We start from the raw sequence: 20,836 nt of genomic DNA, 5'->3' as shown, positions 1-20,836 counted from the left end.
CAACTGTAATTGTTCATGTAGGTGTCAGCTATAATGTACAATTGAATATAATGTTTGATATGTATTAAAATAATCTGTAAATCATATGTAAATTATGCTACTCTTTCACATGGGCTCAAACGCAAATTTGAAGCTCAATAGCATTTGAGGAGAAAGACTTGCAGTCATAAAACAACTGTAATCTGTTCATCTGGTGTCAGCTACAATGCACACCTTATACATTTTAATATATATTAAAATAAAGTATAAAACATTTAGGTAAAAAACAGGCCCGTTTATCACTTTCAGGCAAATTCCTGTGAAAGTTTTTTTTGTTCAGGTTCCCTTACGAACATTACCCATGGTTTTAACAATAAAACCACAAATCATTGTTCTTGTAGCCATGGTAACTGCAAATTAACCATGGTTTTGTTACTTCAAATAATAATTTACAATGTATTAATATACTGTAATATTTTTTTCATTTGATAAAACTATCGTCATTCATTCGTATCGTATACACAGACTGACAGAAACGGCAATGTTTTTATGACAACCTGTCAAAATAAAATTTCGTTATAACTTGAAGAAATTCAAACAGAACTATAGTACTATTGCACAGTAGAATATTCTATACTTCAAGTAGACCTATTAGCTAATAAAAATAGTTAATTAAAAAACACAGAAACTCTGGTTACAACCCACCAAAATAAACGTTTGGTCTAACTCAAAGAAATTATGTAAGAAATTGCTTAGTAAATTATACTTAAAGATCTACTAAAACGTTATTTTAAAAGAACATCACAGAAGTTTTCCTAGATGTTTGAATTTAAACTTAAAAACAATAACACCATATTTTTCAAAAACAATTTCTAAAAGTACATTTGTATTTGTGCCTATAATGCTTATTTATTTATTACTATTGTCAGCTAATAAAACCTATGCTTCAGGGACCATATTCATATATCATCTAAGGCTAAATGTAGCTCTTAACTGGTTGAGTTAGATGATGATTAACACTAAATTGTAGAAAATCAGTTGAGTCTCCCCAGCTGTAAATGTCATTGGCTGTTAAAATCTTGTGTTTCTTATAATAAATTGACATATTGATAACACTGAACCTTTTATAATGCTCTTAATTACGTCGATGCATACTGCATGCATTAGTGGTGCTTATGGGGTATGGTCACTTATTCCTTATATGAACTGTTTCAAATGCAACACATTGATTGCATGAGATTAAGTTTGTAAATGATAGCCTGTGCCTTTTGAAGTGTGCACATATATTTATCATCAAACTGTGATAACTGTGACTAAATTCAGTATATATACGTCTGCCATATGTTGCCACCCCTCAAAAATTCCTGCCCCCTTCTCGCCACCCCATCAATATTTTTCTAGATCCACCCCTGGTCTGCACACAAATCTGTAATTATGGCAGTCGGCAAAGGACACGTGCATTGTTATTTTATTATTATTCAAAGAACAGGTGTTCAAAAATAATAGTTCAAACAAGTGTGTGTTTGTTTAATACAATTCAATGATTTCATAGCCCAGTTTATGCTGCGCAAAAAAGAGCGTATGAAAGAAACAACTCAGTTATTGACAAAAGCAGTTCTTGGAAATACAAAAATGTGGATTTCGTTCCAGAAAGACAAAACGGATTCACAGCATCGTCTTTCAAACAATTCTGACATTCCATCACATTTGTGCTCGTGCACCGATAAAGAGGCAATAACACATTAATAATTAGGAAATCGTTGCCAGTTTCCTTCCCGACTTACTTCCTGACATTTCCAAAGACGAAAACATTCATTCCCTCTTTTCGAACATTTGTTCAGTTTCCAAGGCCAGGAAAAATATTATCAGCGCTCTTAACGCACGTTTCCACACAAGGTGAGTTGGAAGAATAGAAAGCCACACGTTTGGATCTGTATTCTTCAGAAGTGTGTTCATGGGGGAATCACTGGAGGAAAGAGCAGAATGTGCTCAGAATCTTCACCTGTTACTACATTTGGCCCCGCAGCAATCACATTACGTGACGCTGAGCAGAGCACATACGTTTTTCCTTCAGTGATAATATCTTTGACATATTCTGCCTCTTCCCTGCTGAACACATTCTCAATTTGAGATTGTTCGTTTGTACACAGATATCATGGGACTGTATGAGCCATATTCATTTGGTATTGTATGTAGTTTTATTCCTGTGCCACTAGTGGGCTGGATGTGTTTGTGGCCCAGCTGATCTTAGGTCAGCCAGGTATGTCATTTAACCCAGAGGAAACGCAGACACAGGTGTTGCTGATTTGGGAAGCAAACAGTTTTCGACTGTGCTTTTGTGTCTTGCCTTGATAGGAAAGAATACGGTTTGTTGTTTTGGTTATGTATTATGAGTCAAGATATTGCCGCTGTATGGTATACGGAGGAAAATAAATCTGCTAGATAATAGTAACAAACTGAATTCTCCGTTTGTATCGTGTGAGGACGCAAGGGCACACGTCTAAACTTAATCCGTTTTATTAGCAACCAGTAACGTTACTAGACTTCGTTTAGGACTTAGTCAGTACAATAGGTCGAAAACTGCTTCAGCTTGGATAATCGTTACTCGTGAGAACCTGTTATATTGTGGATTAACGGTGTTCGTTTGGAAATCACGGATGTGAGGTGGGCAAATGTTTGGAGTTGCCGATTGCTGAAAGGAGCTGTACCGGAGGAGAAAAGGGTCACCGGAATACCAGCATCATCACAACGGGACATCATTCATAAAGCCGGCCAACGCTCTATTGGGGTATGTGGTGATCAGCGCTGATATTATGAATGGCCATGGTAATTTGTGTGCACACATTCGCGTATAAACCAATGCATTGGTAGCAAGCTCGCAACCATCTAAAAATAACTGCGCATCTAGACGAGTTGTTGTGCAACACAAAACTATTTGCGGGCTTATTGAATAATAAGCCAACTTTTGCGTGGTCATTATGGCCGAAAAGGAAAAAGGTCAACTTGGACTTGAGACTGAACTTTGTGTGGATGTAGGGGTAAAATCTGTAACTGAAAAACGTGTGGTTAAATTAACACCCAAAGCTTTGTTGGAAAAAATAAGCGCTTTAGAAAAGGAAAGAAAGTCTAAATTTAGTAAACTGTCGAACGCAAAAACATCTATTGCTAAACTGATGGAAGATAAAGAGCATGTAAGTGAGGTTGAAAATGAATTTAACATGTTCAATAAGTTGTGTGACGAGATAAATCATGTACATACATCTTTATTGGGTTTATTGCCTACTGAGGAAGCAAACAAACATGAAATATGGTACCAAGCTAAAATGTTGAATTTTAATGATTTTTTTGTGGGTACAAAACAATGGTTGTATGACACTAAAGCTTGTTCAATTACTAAAGTGGATGATGATCATGATGATTTGCTGGGTCAAATTGAAATTCAAACTGTTGATGCCAATGTTGTAAATGGAAATGAGGTTGATGGCAGCAATGGAAGGAGTGCTGCTGGTGGAAGGAATGAAGAAGAGGATGATCAGATTCAACCTCAAGACAGCATTTCAAATGTGCAGTCAAGGCACCATGGCTCAAGTAGCAGATCCTCCAGTAGCAGATCTTCCACTTCTTCAGCCAGACGCATGGCAAAGGCGGAACAGGCCGCACTCTTGGCTCGAGCTGCTGCCTTAAAGGATAAGCATGCATTGGAGGAGCAGGAGCTCATCTTGAGGAGAAAAAAGGAGCAGCTTGAGCTGGACATTGAGATAGCTGCCACTTCTGCTAAGCTAGAAGTGCTACAGGGTGGTAGCAGCGTCCATTCAAGGCGATCTGCTGGAATGGCTTCCTATATTGGAGAGGGGGCTAGATCTGAGCTCCTGCCCACCTCTCTAAATCCACAGGCCTCAATATTTGTTCCTCTGCAATCACAGCAACATGTATCTCTACCACTACAAAGCAATGCTTCACCATCAGCCACGCCAATTATCTTGCAAAAGCCAACTGTCATTCAAGGCTCTCAACCTTCTCGGTTACAATCAAAGACAGCTTTCAGTCAAAGCTTTCAGCCCACTCTAGACCAACAAGTATTTCAACCCCTGCAAGACCAATATCAGACAGCAGGTCTCCTCAATTTGCTGCAACAACAGAATGACATAACAGCTCTCCTTGTTAAAATGCAAACGTTACATTTGCTGCCGAGCCGAGAAATTCCAATTTATGATGGAGATCCTCTAAGGTTCAACACATTTATAAAAGCATTTGAACATTGCGTGGAAGCAAACACCAGCTGTAAAGGAGACTGTTTATACTATCTTGAGCAATTTACTAGGGGACAACCAAGGGATATTGTGCGCAGCTGCCTTCATATGACTGCAGATAAAGGATTTGCTGTTGCTAAAAAATTGCTAAAGGAGCACTTTGGAAATGAGTTTAAGATAACCGAGGCCTACATGGAGAAGGTCATAGGATGGCCAAGTATCAAAGCTGAGGACCCCAAAGCGCTCAAAGCTTATGGACTTTTCCTGCGTGAGTGTTCCAATGCTATGGATGATCTTCAGTACTTGGAAGAGCTTAACATGCCAGCAAACATTAAGAGTCTGAGTCAGAAGCTTCCGTATAAACTCAGAGACAAGTGGAGAGCAAAGGCATGTGAGATACTCGAGAAAACTGGTCGAAGAGCACGGTTTTCAGACATTGTGGAGTACATTGAGCGCCAGGTCAGAATCACTTCAGATCCCGTCTTTGGTGACATACAGGACACTTCACCTTTTATCAAAGGAGCTATAAAAGTAAGTAAGTCACAGGTGAAACCTCAGCTGGGAAGAAACAGCTTTGCAACACAGGTGGTAATTGAAGATGGATACAGCAAACCAGATAGTAACAAGAAGGAAAAGGCTCAGAACAAAGTGACATCTTTTACCAAGACTGATTCTATTTCCTGTCTGTATTGTGCTGCTGGTAATCATGTTTTGGAACAATGTTTTAAACTAGGAAGAAAGACACACAGGGAGAAACTGGACTACCTAAAGGAGAAAGGTTTGTGTTTTAGTTGTTTGTGTACAGGACACTTGAGTAAGAATTGCGACAGGCGCATCATTTGCAACAAGTGCAACCGAACGCACCCCAGTGTTTTGCACATAGGAGAGAAGGAAAGGTTTATTCAAAAGGTTCAGAAAGATGGTGAGCAGAAAGTTACTGAGCAGTCAAATACTTCTGACAGCTATACAGCATCCTCTGCTTGTTGTCTTACAGGGGTTGGCCACTGCAATGGAATTCTTCCCATTTTGCCTGTTAAGGTAAAGTGCTTAAAGGGAAACAAGGTTATTGAAACCTATGCTTTTCTGGACCCAGGGAGTACAGGAACTTTCTGCACCAGGAAGCTCATTGACAAGTTAAACATGGAAGGACGCAAATGCAAGATTCATATTCGCACCTTGGGCCATAATAACGCAGTAGAAAGTTCCATTGTTGATGGCTTGGAAATTTCTGGATTTTTTGGTGAGTGCTTCTATCCACTTCCCAAAGTGTGTACCCAGAAAGAGATGCCTGTCTCCACAGCAAACATAATCCGTGAAAGGGAGCTGAGAAAATGGCCTTATTTAGAGGATGTAAAAATTCCCCATATAAATGCTGATGTTGACCTGTTAATTGGCACAAACGCCTCCAAGTTGATGGAGCCTTGGGAGGTGATTAACAGTTGTGAAGGGGAAGGACCCTACGCGATCAGAACCCTATTGGGATGGGTGATAAATGGTCCGTTACGGGGATGTAGCGACTGTGTAAGTGACCACCCTTCAGTTTGTGCCAACAGAATTGCCATTGACAGAATCGAAGAACTGTTAACTAACCAGTACATCTATGATTTCAATGAGCAAGCTTCTGCAGAACAGGAAGAAATGTCAAGGGAAGAAAAGAAGTTTGTGAAGATAATGGAAAGCTCTGCTCAACTTCAAAATGGACACTACACATTTCAAATGCCTTTCAAAGGGAAAGATGTTTCGATGCCAAACAACCTTGGTGTTGCCATGCAACGTGTTCGTGGTCTAAAAAGAAGACTTCAGAAAGACGCAGGCTTTCATGAAGAGTACAACAACTTTCTTGCTGATGTCATTAGCAATGGCTATGCTGAAGAAGTGCCGAAGCATCAGTTGGAAACGCCAACAGGGAAGGTGTGGTATATTCCGCACCACGGCGTGTACCATCCACGGAAAGGAAAGTTACGAGTGGTGTTTGACTGTGGAGCAGAGTACAAAGGGATCTCGCTCAACAGTCAGCTCTTGCAAGGACCAAACCTCACCAGCTCATTGGTTGGAGTTCTTATGAGGTTTAGACAGGAACAGGTGGCCATAATGGCGGATATAAAAGCTATGTTCCACCAGGTTAAGGTGGCAGAGAAACACAGGGACTACTTAAGATTTTTATGGTGGCCACAAGGTAACCTGGAGCAAGGTCTTGTAGAGCATCGCATGACTGTCCATTTATTTGGAGCTGTTTCATCACCCAGTGTTGCCTGCCTTGCTCTTAGAAAAACTGCTGAAGACAATCAGGTCAACTTTCCAACAGAAGTAATTGAAACGGTCAACCGAAACTTCTATATGGATGATTTACTGAAGAGTTTACCCTCTGAAGAAGATGCAGTCACCATGGTTAAAAACCTTATAACCATTTGCGGCAGAGGAGGGTTTACCCTCACTCAATGGATTAGTAATAGTCGAAAAGTACTGCAAAGCCTTCCAGCGGATCTCAAGTCCAAGAACCTGTATGAGCTTGATCTGGACAGGGATAAGCTGCCGTTGGACAGAGCTTTGGGTTTGCAGTGGTGTATCGAGACGGATACTTTCAAATTCAAGCTGAAAGTCAAGGAGAAGCCGGCAACAAAACGAGGCATGTTATCCATCATCAGTTCTGTCTATGATCCATTGGGGTTCCTCGCACCCGTAGTACTCCCTGCCAAGCTGTTGTTGCAGGGGTTATGCAGGATGAAGTGTGATTGGGATGATCCAATACCTCCAGCTTTTCAGCAGAAGTGGAACAAATGGCTGATAGATCTTGAAAAGGTGGCATATTTCAAAGTCCACAGATGTGTGAAGCCTGCAGGATTTGGGAGGACTATCAGTGCCCAATTGCATCACTTTGCCGATGGGAGCGAGAACGGCTATGGTATGGCTACTTATCTGAGGTTGCAGAACATGGATGAGAGGGTTCATGTTACTTTCTTATTTGGTAAAGCCCGAGTGGCCCCCCTAAAGACTGTCACCATTCCCCGTTTAGAGCTCACCGCTGCCGTTGTTGCAGTACGAGTGGACAAGATGCTTCAATCGGAGCTCCAGTTTCCACTTAAGAAGACTTGCTTTTGGACTGATAGCACATCAGTTCTTAAGTATATAAAGAATGAGAACCGAAGATTTCAAACTTTTGTGGCAAACAGGGTAACCACCATCAGGGAAAACTCGGAAATTGAGCAGTGGAGATACGTTCCAACATCCCTGAACCCTGCTGACGATGCTTCACGTGGATTGAAGGCAGAAAATCTTGTAAAGCAAAGATGGATAGAAGGCCCGGAATTCTTATGGGAACCAGAAGAAAAGTGGCCAACATTTCCTGGGGATACAAGTATCACTGCTGATGATCCAGAAGTAAAGAGATGTCTGACGGTCAATGCGATACTTGTTGACACCAACGCCACATCTCAACTGATGACCCATTTCTCTGATTGGCAAAGATTGAAAGTTGCAGTTGTGTGGCTCATTAAGCTGAAAGGAACTCTGCTCAAATTGAAAGAAAAAAGAAAAGAGTTGGAGCAAGCAAACACCAGTGCTATTGGAGCAGCAAGGTTGGATGTACAAAAGGAGATGCAAGCTTTCTCAAGATCGCTTGGGAATCAGAAGGTGTCTCTGGAAGATCTCTTGGAGGCTGAGACCTCCATAATCGCTTTTTGCCAGCAAGAGAGATTCCCTACGGAATTTGCTGCACTAACCTCTGGCAACGCACAAGTGCCAAGAAGTAGCAGCATCCTCAAATTGGATCCGGTTCTAGAAGGAGGAGTTCTACGAGTTGGGGGACGGCTGAAAAGGGCAGCAATCCCTGAGGACATTAAACACCCCCTCATCTTGTCAAAGGACCAACATATCTCCGATCTTATCCTTCGTCATGTCCATTTTCGGCTTGGACATGCAGGTAGAAATCATTTGCTTTCCGCTACAAGGAGAAAATACTGGATCACAAGTGGACCTACTGCAGTAAGGAAGATCATATCAAGATGCCTCATTTGTAAGCGCCATGGTGGAAAAACTGGTGAGCAAAAAATGGCAGACTTGCCAGAAGAGAGAGTGGTTCCTGATTTACCGCCATTTACTAATGTTGGTGTAGATTACTTTGGGCCAGTTGATGTTAAAAGAGGGCGTAGCATCGTGAAAAGATATGGAGTAGTATTCACTTGCATGGCGAGCAGGGCTGTGCACCTGGAAGTGGCCTATTCTCTTGACACCGACTCATGCATCAATGCTTTGCGACGGTTCATCTGTCGAAGAGGACAAGTCTCGCATTTGAGATCTGACAATGGCACCAACTTTGTGGGTGCAGAAAGGGAGCTGCGAGAAGCCTTGGCCTCTTTGAATCATGACCGAATTGATAGAGCCTTGTCTAGGAAGGGAATCAAGTGGAGCTTTAACCCTCCAGCTGGATCACATCACGGTGGCGCATGGGAGCGTATGATACGGATGATCAGGAAAATCTTGTGCTCTGTGCTCCGTCAGCAAACCTTGGATGACGAAGGGTTCCATACCGTGCTCTGTGAAACTGAAGCTATGCTCAACGATCGCCCCATCACAGGACTGTCAGATGATCCCAACGATCTTGAAGCCTTGACGCCAAATCATCTGCTCCTCCTTAAAGGAAAACCAGTTTTCCCACCAGGACTGTTCGACAAAAGGGATGTTTACGCAAGAAGAAGGTGGAAACAAACCCAGTACATCTCTGATCTCTTTTGGAAGAGGTGGATCCGCGAGTACTTACCGCTTTTACAGGAGCGTCAAAAATGGAACCAGGAGAAGAGGAATTTTGTACCTGGAGACCTGGTCATGGTTGCAGACTCCACTGCACCACGTGGGTCATGGATGCTAGGAAGAGTCTTGGAAACTTTGCCTGATAAGAGAGGTCTGGTACGTGTGGTTCGTTTGAAGACCAGGACAAACATAATTGAACGACCCATAACTAAGATATGCTTGCTTAATGAAGCTAAAGAGTAATTGGTTCCCATTCATATAAGCTATATTTTTGGGTTTTATGGCTCTTTTGAATTTGGTGTAATTGCTCTGGCAGATGCAATTAGGGGCTGGAGTGTATGAGCCATATTAATTTGGTATTGTATGTAGTTTTATTCCTGTGCCACTAGTGGGCTGGATGTGTTTGTGGCCCAGCTGATCTTAGGTCAGCCAGGTATGTCATTTAACCCAGAGGAAACGCAGACACAGGTGTTGCTGATTTGGGAAGCAAACAGTTTTCGACTGTGCTTTTGTGTCTTGCCTTGATAGGAAAGAATACGGTTTGTTGTTTTGGTTATGTATTATGAGTCAAGATATTGCCGCTGTATGGTATACGGAGGAAAATAAATCTGCTAGATAATAGTAACAAACTGAATTCTCCGTTTGTATCGTGTGAGGACGCAAGGGCACACGTCTAAACTTAATCCGTTTTATTAGCAACCAGTAACGTTACTAGACTTCGTTTAGGACTTAGTCAGTACAGGACACTGATTGCTATTGCATACTGAGCATTAGTTCCTGTCTTGGTCTTTGGCTGGACACTGGAAGACAGAAAATGTGCATACGGTTATAACAATTCTCAAGAAACATTCCTTGTGCATTTTTACATTCAAACTGCATGTACATTTATATGAATTTTACTAATTTAAAACTGAATTATTAATTAATTTGACTAAAATCTGTACAAACTGACTTACTTTTTATCAAAAAATTGGATCATTTTAGTAAGGACAGCAGGGTTCTCCTGCCCCTGAATGTTTTGAACACACAGATGAAGCAAGCAGAGGACGATGAGACACTTCAGTGAAGCCTAAAGTGAAAACTTCATTCATTTCAGCAGAAAACTTGAGTTACCTTCATGAAGGGATCATATGAGGGACAAGACAAGAGTGTTGAAAACAGAACAGAAAAGAAAGTTGACTCAAACTTAGCATTGTGACCGCTTGAATTATGAAGAAGATGCTTATATTTTCAGAGCTGAAGTTCTTTTCTTTCTCTTTTGATATTTTGATGGTTGATAGGAAAAGGGACATATACCTGTCTGGTTTATCATTTACAAACCCACTTAGTGTTTACTAGAGTGTATTGGATTTGTGGGTGTTTGTGTGTGTGCTTCTCACATTTGTTTAAGATCCGATAACAAGGTCCAGATAGAATCTGTCAACATTCCTATCTTCCATATCGGGAAATCCAGCAGAATTATCTTCCATATCGGGAAATTCTGTAGAATAAATGTAAACATGGAAAATGTGGTAACTAGAACAAACAGTACTGTACATAGTCTATTCATCAAATGATGGGGCCATTAAACAAGACCTAAAAAGACCTGAAAGAATTATATATATATATATATAAAAAAATTTAAAGTATGATATAAAAATATAATAGAATTGATTAATAAATAAATAATGACTATATTACAAATAAAATAAAATAAATGAGTACCTTTTATGGATGGATATCATCTAGCTGGAAAATTCATGATATGAGAGAAACTCATAATGGGCAAATTTTTTTATTTAATTAATTTTGGATTCATTAACAGGCAAAATAAAAACAATTGTTTATATGCAATTAACATTTTGAATAATTGTTGAGCTGGACATTAAGTGAATGCATATTGTCACACTAGTCCAGTGTGTCACAGTTATGTTCTGCTAAAAATATTCATGCACTTCTAGTTTGTTTTAGTTTCCTTGTTTCTAGTTTATCACAACTCATCTGTGACTCAGTGAGGCCTTAAAGATTATTTTTTTAATTGCCTGAGTTTTAAGGCTCGTCAAGCAGTTTATGTAACCTGTCTCTGAATGTGACTTTGAGACTATAAGCACAAAGATGAATGTTATAGCTCTTTATTTACCTTCAGTTTTCTGAAGAGCACACATTTCACTGAAGTTGTTTTTGCTAACCTTTGCTTGACATTAGATGCGGTGTATTCCAGAAAGCAAGGTGAACTTACCGTCACATATAACCTGAACTCTCGGTTGATTAACACAAGCCTTGCTCACATGAGGTATGCTGGTTACAAAAATACATCTGGAAGTAATACCATGGTTAACACACAAGGCAGTATACAACAGTACAGTAGAGCTTGAACACATTTCACTGCAAGATATTTTCTTTTTACTTTTGGTTGGTAAGCAGCATTAAGGTTAAATCAGAATTATACATACAATAATGAGCATACAAATTAAAGTGTGCATACTGTATTTTAAAATAGTATTTGCAGATATATTAATTGTAAATATATTTTATACTTTGTCTGTGTTAAAGACCAAATCAAGACTAAATTCATCTGTGCAATGTTGATATGGGACCCTGATGGTACAGAATTCCAATAAGTCTTATCATGTTGGCTTTAACCTAGAAGACAAATCACAGAGTTATTACCTTTTTTCCCCTCTCTTTTGTATATTCAGAATTAACATTTCAGGATTGTACTTACTTAGCCTATTGTAAACTGTGCAAATAATGACTTACTTGTCATCAAAAGTTCTCTGTCTCCTAATGACCTTTAATACACAGATGATATGGGCAGAAATTCTGAGCTCCTCAGAGATGATGTTTCGGATCCACTTGATCCAAGATAATTCTGGGATCAACTATATGCAAAAATAAGTAAATAGATAAAAAAATACTCTTTAACAAAAGAAGGCTGTTTGACAAACTGTTTGACATTTTGTATATAATTTAATTCATTTCAGTTAATGTCCTTTCTTGCATGACAATCATGAGACTGAAATATAAGACATTATTAACTGTAAATACTTTTATACAATAATAAAGACAATTACATTTTCAGCCATATCAAATTATTGCATGATTTAACATATTCATTTGAGTTTGCAGCACAGAAAATCCAGCATGCTTTGCTGCTCTGTTGTCACTTTGTGTTCTTTGTAGAATATGTAATATGTGGAAAAAGTAAGTTATCCACAATGAACAGAAAATGAAATAAAACTCAAAGTTAGACTTTGTTAAGTTAACACTTAATGCATTTACCCACTTCAAGGTTTGTGTTTGCATTTGTGCATAAATTATTCTGAAATTAAACCAAAACACAAGAATTGCTGAACAAATGTTTATTTTTGATCATGCAATAAGCCATAATATATCAGTAATTATACAAGACAGCTGCCATCTGAATACAGTATAAGCACAATGACTTTTGAGAACTTTTCTAAATATTTTACCCTCTCTCTTTTCTTTATTTCTGCATCCTGTAACACTAGGACAGGCTTCAGCTAAGTTAGACAATACAGTAACCAAAGTGAGCTGCATTTCATTTACTTAGAGTACAGTAATTGATTAAATGTTTGAGAACTTGACCATTATACTTGATGGGGACAGGAGCGTGAAGTCTTGACAATGTTTTTCTTCCGTTGTGCATGTTAACATTAATTTGTTATAGGCATAACAGTGTTATTCACAAAGTGATAGAGAGGAACATGACTCACAATCTCTGTAAAGTTTTCAGCAAGACTTTTTTTGAAGACAAAAGCTTTAATTCCAGCATGATTTTTCAAGTTTTCAAGGTTTGGTATAATGTCTGATATATTTTGACAGGGAGAGTAGACGGTGTAGATGACAACACAGCTGTCATTTTTTCTACATTGTAAGAAGTTTTTAAAGGTTAAGGATGAGTCATTTTGGAGCAGGACATACACTGACTTACTTGTGCAATTTCCTGATGTTTTGCAATTACATAGTCCTGATGCCATGAAGTATTCACCCTTGTAAAACCGATTTGGTTTAATATAAATGGCATCTCTCACATGTGTTGCAGTCTTGTTCAGAGCCAGGAAGTGCTCATTTGAAGGATCAAAGTTCCCTTGACATTGATTCATCGGTACATTAATGGCTACAGCATATGAGTCCACTCTGGTGTCATTATAGCTGTCAAATATAGAGCAATACAATAAAAGTTTTGTGATGACCAGCATTAACACAGTTTACTAATGACATTTTATTTCTTTACTTCTTCTTTGTGTATCATATAGTAAAATATTATTTTTAAAACCTTAAATGTATGCACTTTACTCACTTTTGCTCAAAGAAGTCTATTATTTGGGCAAGAGTTGTAAGGTTCATCTTGGGTTCTCCCATACATTCTGTCCAATGATGAAGCAGAAAGAGCGGCACGAGTCCATTCAGAAACACAATGCACTTCTAAAGAGATAAAGCATGCACACACACACTATTAATAACCTTTGACATTTGACAAAGTTTTTTAGTGTAAAGAACATTTTTATAACCTTTCCTAACCTAACTTTTTTTTTTTTTTTTTTTTGCTTTTAAGAGCCTTTCATTGAATAGAAAGATCTACATGGAACCATCAATGCCAATAAATAACCTTAATAATAAAGAGTTAATGAGGTAGCACTTTATTTTACAGTCCTGTTCCTCATGTACATACTATGTACTTATATTATAATAATTACAATAACTATATATTAACTAGGTACTAACCCTGAACCTACCCCATGTAGCTGCCTTGTATTACCAGAACTTTCTTAGATAAATACACTGTAGGTACACTATAAGTACATTTTACTACACATACTGTAAAATAAAGTGCAACTGTTAATGACTACTTCTAACAAATCAAATTAAAATAGTAAGTCGAATAAAAAAACATATAAAACATATGAAAGTTACTTACCATTTTGGAGGTTTAGGGATGATGTGTGAGTCTTCTTCAGAGGCAAGAGTGAGGATGCATGTGAAGTGATGGAGAAGCTATACAGTATATATATATATCCTGGCCCTCGTCATCAGCATCTTTACAAGATCAAGGGAGGCTACATGATCACTCTCTCTTTCACTGAAGTCTTTGGCAGGGTTTGAACATCTCTTTAGATGAGCAATCCTCCTCCACCCAAATGTCAAATGTTCAAAAACACAAACATACTTTTGAGGGCACATCAGCCAAATTTGCCACCTTCATACAAAATGTTTCCACTTACTTTGTAAACCGCAATATTTTTATCGTGTACTGAAATTGTCTTGTTACCTGTTGTTGTGTTCAGTTTAGACAATAAGTGCACGCTTTCCGTCTGATTATGTAGCATGTTTCAATCTGTTGTTATTTTGTGAATGTGAAGCTCATCTGATACTTTGGGGAAAAAAACCTGTTGCTGAAATAAACTGAAATTATATGACATCTGTCATTTCTTATCACTTTTGTCAGTCTCAGTGTTTGATATTGATGTTTTTAATAAAATGTTTCTCATTAATTTTTCACAAAAAAAATTACAAAAAATGTGGAACTTCTGGGGGGGGGGGGTATATGAGTTGCTTGCAGCATTTTTAGAGATTATTCCTTTTCTGTTTAATGCCAGTAATTGTCATCAGATTGTGTAATTTATGTTAAAATGTTGTTGTTATCTTGAGAAAAGCAGTGATTTCAAGCTGTCTAAACTACCGTTTGTGAGACTACTTTTATTAAGACAGAGATGCTTTCAAGAAACAGCCCTTTCCTTGGGGAATTTCTTGCAGGGTGGTCAACACAAATTAAGTCCACAGAAGGAAATTGTCTGCCATGGCCTTTCAAATTTTTTTAATATTTAATATGTGGTAAATTCCAGAATCGTCTTCTGTGAATCAAGAATAAGGATGCTGATGTCCGAGAGTTCTCCTACATTTACGGCTACACTCCTTAGCAGTTCTGTAAACAGCACCACCAGACGGAATATCAATATTAAGATTCATTAGGTAGGATATTTTTTAGTAGTTAGTAATGTCTGTGTGGAAACGTAGACACTCTCCACCTACCTAACCTAACCAAAGTGTTAACTCTACCCACAGATCAGGTGAGTCCCCAAGCGGCAACCTCCCACTCTCTCTCCTGAAGCCGACAAGGAAGTGACCAAAACTGCAATTCATCGACTGGCCGCTTGAGGCTGACTGCAAAAGGGAGTCAATCCCATAGACTCCCCATGTTAAAATGCCCAAATGTACAGCAGGAAATTAAATGTTTACAGCCTGTTTCAAAAAAATTATTTTGGTCTATATAGCTAATTAAATTGAAAGTTCTGCTATAATGCTGCTTTATGCAGTTGATATCTTTCTAATAAAATATCACAGTGTGATGAGAAACACAGAGTATTTAGGCTACAAGATAGGTGGTGCTGTTATTTATTTATAATTATATAATATATATTAGCTATTTATTCCCACTGAATCCACATAAAGCATGAATTAAGTTGAGTTTCAATCCACTTTCTTAAACATGATAAGTTGTTTTGCTTTTTACATGTTAACAGTGCACACACTCATTAATTTAAGTTAAATATTATTCATCATGCATTTTGTTTGGTCTATATATATATATATATATGTATGTATATATTAAAAATAGTTGATCATTAAACTATGTTTGGATTAACAGACTACTCTTCATATGCAGGTGTGTAGCCTACAATATAACCAGAGCTTTGTGCGCGGGCCAGGGTTGCGAAACAAAACCAGCCCAATTGCTATTAAAAATATTAATAATAATAAAATAAAAAAACCGCGGCAACAGTGTAAAACCAGTTCCGTTGTAAAACTGCTGACTTGGCAACCCTGACCCGTTCCTTGATCCATGTGTGTTGTGTTAGTGACGCTGACATCTGTTAGATCCCGCCTCTGTCTGCTAGACGGAGCAGATAAGCGCACACCTCATGCAGTGGCGTAGCGCAGAACCTGATTTTACCAAGTGAGACATGTTCCTGGGACAACATTGTGATTAACCAATCAGATTTGAAGAACCAGTTTATAGATTTTGTGAAGTTTATGCTTAAAATCTGTTTGGTGCTTGTACATCAGTGTCATTAGTCTATCATATCCTCTGATTTTAGGGATTACTCATGGTTAAGGTTAGGTTTAGGTGTAGGAAAACGGTCAAGAATAAATTTTTGGAGTAAAATGTTGTTCCAGGGTCAACAAAATATGTTGACTCTGGAACACATCTAACTCAGCAAAATCAATACGTGCGTGGCGTAGCCACGGGTGTGCCAAGGTGTGCCTGTGCCAACCACAGTGGCAGCTGGCACACCTAAAAATAGATGCAGAATTATTTTTTATATAATAAAAAAATGTTTACTAAACTTGGGCTAATGTTTTTTAATTAGAATATATATATATATATATATATATATATATATAATGTTTTTTTTATCAACCCTTTCACGCGTAAATTACAAATATTTTAATTGACCCCTTGTTTCCATGGCGACGCATCATGATTGTCACGTGACATACCGTAGTCACTAACAGATGTATCGGTATTCGTTTTAATTTTTTATTTTTTATTAAAATATATACACAAACTTGCTTACCATGTCAATTATCTGATATTCTGATTCTTCGTTTAAAAACCTTTATAAATTATATTGATCTTTAACGAGATGAGCGCTTATGAAGTTACATGTTTACATTATTTTTACAGTTACATTGCAATCTGTACAAATAAAATAAATGTATTTATTCCTTGTATTATGTCTAATCCTTAGCATCAGCTAATCTACTGCTTTGTCACATAAAATAAATTAATAGCCTAAAGAAGACTATCGTATTTGTGCAACCTGGTCTCATGGGAAATACGTACCTCTGCACACTTTGCAGCGCCACAAATATGTACCACCCGGTACGTATTGCTACAGTTTTGAAACACAAACGTCCACTGCGATCGCTAAAGAGTGACATTTTTTTTTTCTTTTACAAAGAAACAGGACTGCATTGAATTAACCAAAAATAAAACAACAACAATAATAATAATAATAATAATAATTATTATTATTATTGTTGTTGTTGTTGTTATATATATATATATATATGTGTGTGTGTGTGTGTGTGTAACGGAGGCCAGTGAGTAGTGCTGTGCAGGTAAAGCCTCACTCCCCGATCTCAAGTGAGGTTTACCTGCACAACACTCAGCCACTGAGACCGTCACTCCAGGATCCACTGAGACCCCGGGGCCAGAAGGCTAAAAAAGACAAAGTGGAGGATATTTCTTTAATAGTCAGTAATGTGTTATTAGAACTATGTTAATACGTATGTTATCAAAGAACTATGTTTTTTAATACACTACCAGTCAAAAGTTTGAACCCACCTACTCATCCAAGAGAATGGAAAAGCGTTGCCAAACCTTTGACAGATATTGTACATTCTAAATTAGTAATAACTGTATTTATATATTAAGCATAGCGTCAGTTCTGGCAGGTCACATTAGTCAAGCTCGCATCAGCTGATCCACGTCTACCCATAGGAATACAACGCCTATTACTGTATACAGTACATATATAAGCTCCTTCAGTATTATCAGCAGCTGTCGTGTTTCTCAGGAGCGAATTATCCTGCTCCATCCCCAGCTCCACCTCTCGTCAGTCATTATAGCATTCTGATTACCCCTGAATCAGACTTAAATTCTCTTAAATATATTGTACATTAAAATAAATTACTGATATCTGCAATACATTTATGTTGGTTCTGTTTTGTTTACCCTAAGGGGGGTTATTGCTGCTTTTATGATTCTATGCTAGGCTGCATGTATGCGTAGGGAGTTCTTGTCCAGAACAGAACCATACCACCAATCAAAACTATATGCTAACTGTCAATCATATTTGACGATAGTGCCCTTGACAGAAATAGTGTTTAATAAAATTTGGTATCTTGTGTATTTTTAATACAGATCCAGTCCAACAGAGGGTAGCCAGCAAGATGAAGCCAAAAAAAAAAGTGTTAAGTACATTTTCTCTATTTAAAATGATATGATGTATCAACCACACATTGATTCTGCCATCACAGTTAGGTATTGTCTATACTGGTATATTGGTATACTTATTTCAATGTTATATTGACTATCTTTCAGATGAGTGTCCAGAATGCTGTTGGAGAGTGAGGCAAAACAACTTTGACTACTCCAAGGTTTTGAAAAGAAGAGTGAGAGAGGTTTGTCTTTCTAAAGTATTTTCAACGCTCTTGCTTTATATGAATGTACTCGCACTCACTCATTATTAATATTTAAATTCTTTTTGATTCTACAATGAATAAGGACCTGTGTCCACAAAAGCATTTTTTCACGCGACTGGCATATTTGCACACGCAGCTGAGTTTCTTTTTCACGCTGATGCAAAGAGCATTCGTGGTTTTTTACCGGTCGCCAAGAGTTGAAGAATGTTCAACTTTGGGTCAAATGCAGTGCTCATCACTGTCACTTTTTACCCAGCTGTCCAATCACAGTTGAGGAGGCGCGGGACTAATAACACACAACCGCCACACTCTGCTCGCACAAAGTCAACAGATGACAGCAACAAACATAATAATGGAACAAAATAATTTTAAACTAGAGCCAGAGCAAATACTTTATAATCTATCGACAATTTTGTATAGAAACAACACAGAAACAAACAATCTGTGAAATGAGATAACTAGTAACACTTTCGCGGATATTCCACATAACAACAAGCAAAGCATCTCAACTGAAAAGAAAAATGCTGCGCTGCCAAAACACTCTCAAGCACTCACAGCTAAGCGTTATCAGCTGGCTAAATGGTTTGGTATATAGAATATCATCAAAGTCAGTAAATGCTTGTTCTTGAAATAAAAACGAAACACAAATTTTGCAAAGCAGACAGAAATATTTTTTTTGTTCAACTCGAAATCAAGATTTCTTTTCAAATGAATTTTACTGCATAAATGTTAGTTTTCTGGTGGAGGCAGACAGTGAGCATCTATGGAAGTGTTTCCTTCTCCGTTACAAGCGTAACACTGAGTCTCATTCACACAGCGGTAGAGAGGAACATGAGCCGCGATCTTCTTAAATTCATTCTGAAGATCTTTTCCAGTGTCATTCCTCCAGATATTCATAAAGACAAAAGCTTTAATTCCATCATGTTTTTGCCATATCCTGAGGGCATTTAAGATGTTGTGGTTCCTTGTCGCATTCAGACATGAGTCAACACAGGGAGAATTAAACGTGTAGAAAATAGAGCAGCTGTTTTTTTTTAGTTTTTTCAAAAGATTGGTCATGGGTGAGTTGCCAGGACGATGCAGCAAGAGAAACTCTGAGTGCAAATAGAATTGACTATTTTTAATCTTTCTAAGTCCTGCAGCGATGAGTTCTGCACCTTGGTAAAGTCCGTTTGTTTCATTATTAATATTATTTTTCACAATTGTAGCATTCTCTCGAGTCAGGAAGTTGTTCTGTGCAGGTTTGAAGTTTTGTCGACATTGACGCTTTGGCACATTGATGGCTACAGCATACTGATGAGGACGGCCATCTTCATCGACTCTCTTATAGCTGGAAAACAGTAAACAAGATCAAGTATTGCTAAAGACACACATCCATTAATCTATGACAGTTTGACCAATGGCTTTTTATTTCTCTGCTTCCTTTTTATTGCTCTATTCCTATTTTTTTTACATTGCCCCCCTTTTATTGAATGTCTATTTACACTAACTTTACCTACTGGCGTTTGGTTTGTGGTTGGGCTAGATAACATAGACAGCTCCAGTGGTGTGGATTGTTAAGTGTGTAGTGCAGTTCTTTTGATGCGATCGACCTAACTTTGAATCTGTCTTTTGCTGAACTCGTTCTTCTCCCTGTTCACTTCTCATATCACTTCGGAAAGGCATTTATTTAAATAAAAATAAAGGAAATAATCGAAAAGTTTAAAATAAAATACCTATGGTTATTGTTAGGACTAGGTGTATGGAAGGCTTTATTGTCCCAATACGGTGGCATCCATTGAATTTTTTTTTATAAAAATTATAATTTACACTCATTGTTATGGCTACATTATTATTATGTACAGTTTTATAATGTACTAAAATACTAAGGTGCAGATTTTTGCCACTATTTGCAATAAGTAGTATAAATAGCAGAAACTACTGCTATTTTACATAGTGTAAATAAAATGTATTTTATTGTATTTTATTATTTAGTGCAAATAGCTACTGCCTAACTTGTAATGTAAGTTTTAAAGTGTACTTTAAACTCTTAATTTTTAATAGGTGCTGAAGACAGGCTTACTTCCGCTCAAAGAAGTTTATAATACGGGCGAGAATACTGATGTCCACAGTGTCAACACTTTCTGTCCAGTTAGGAAGCAGAAAGAGCAGCAGGAGTCCACTCAGAAGTACTGCGAACTTCTAAAATCACAAAACACACACACACACAGAAACAAATTAATTCATAGTTCATCAGAACAGAAAAGCTCTTCCTACCTCCTTCACAAAAACTGCACGTCTCACAACACTGTCTAAATCTTTAATTTAAGTCTTTAATTTGACTAACCATGTTCACTGTTCCAAATCTGTAAGTCCAGAGATGCCGTGTGAGTCTCCACAGAAGAACGAGTGATATGAGTGAAAGAGGAAGTGAAAAGGATTTATTCTGAGTCTTGACCAGCCCTCTTTTAAAAAAATATACATATCAATTCCAAGAACACTGACTCATGCTATAGTTTACACATCCAGGTCTGATTAAAACCTTCAAAATAGACATTGATGGTTCCCTAGATAGTTTTATTTAATAAACAAATTTACAAATCTATGTGAATTCACACTGTTAGGATAAAGTAAATTGAATGAGTTAATTATTTACATTATTTTAATGT

General features: G+C 37.8%; 1 long non-coding RNA gene and 1 pseudogene across 1 annotated transcript; both read right to left on the bottom strand.

Annotated features, from left to right (window-relative positions):
* Window positions 1–1,537: 1,537 nt before the first annotated feature.
* Window positions 1,538–13,081, bottom strand: LOC127973015 (uncharacterized; annotated as a pseudogene).
* Window positions 13,082–19,402: 6,321 nt separating this feature from the next.
* LOC127972993 (uncharacterized) lies at window positions 19,403–20,604 on the bottom strand. Its single transcript, XR_008157239.1, has 3 exons — window positions 20,515–20,604; window positions 20,251–20,369; window positions 19,403–19,518 (listed from the first exon to the last, which is right to left on the bottom strand). It is a non-coding gene; the product is annotated as an uncharacterized LOC127972993 (long non-coding RNA).
* Between the last annotated feature and the right edge of the window lie 232 nt (window positions 20,605–20,836).

The sequence above is a fragment of the Carassius gibelio genome, chromosome B15 (genome assembly GCF_023724105.1).
Source record: "Carassius gibelio isolate Cgi1373 ecotype wild population from Czech Republic chromosome B15, carGib1.2-hapl.c, whole genome shotgun sequence".
NCBI classification, from domain to species: Eukaryota; Metazoa; Chordata; class Actinopteri; order Cypriniformes; family Cyprinidae; genus Carassius; species Carassius gibelio.
This window is presented reverse-complemented; position numbering and strand designations above follow the sequence as displayed.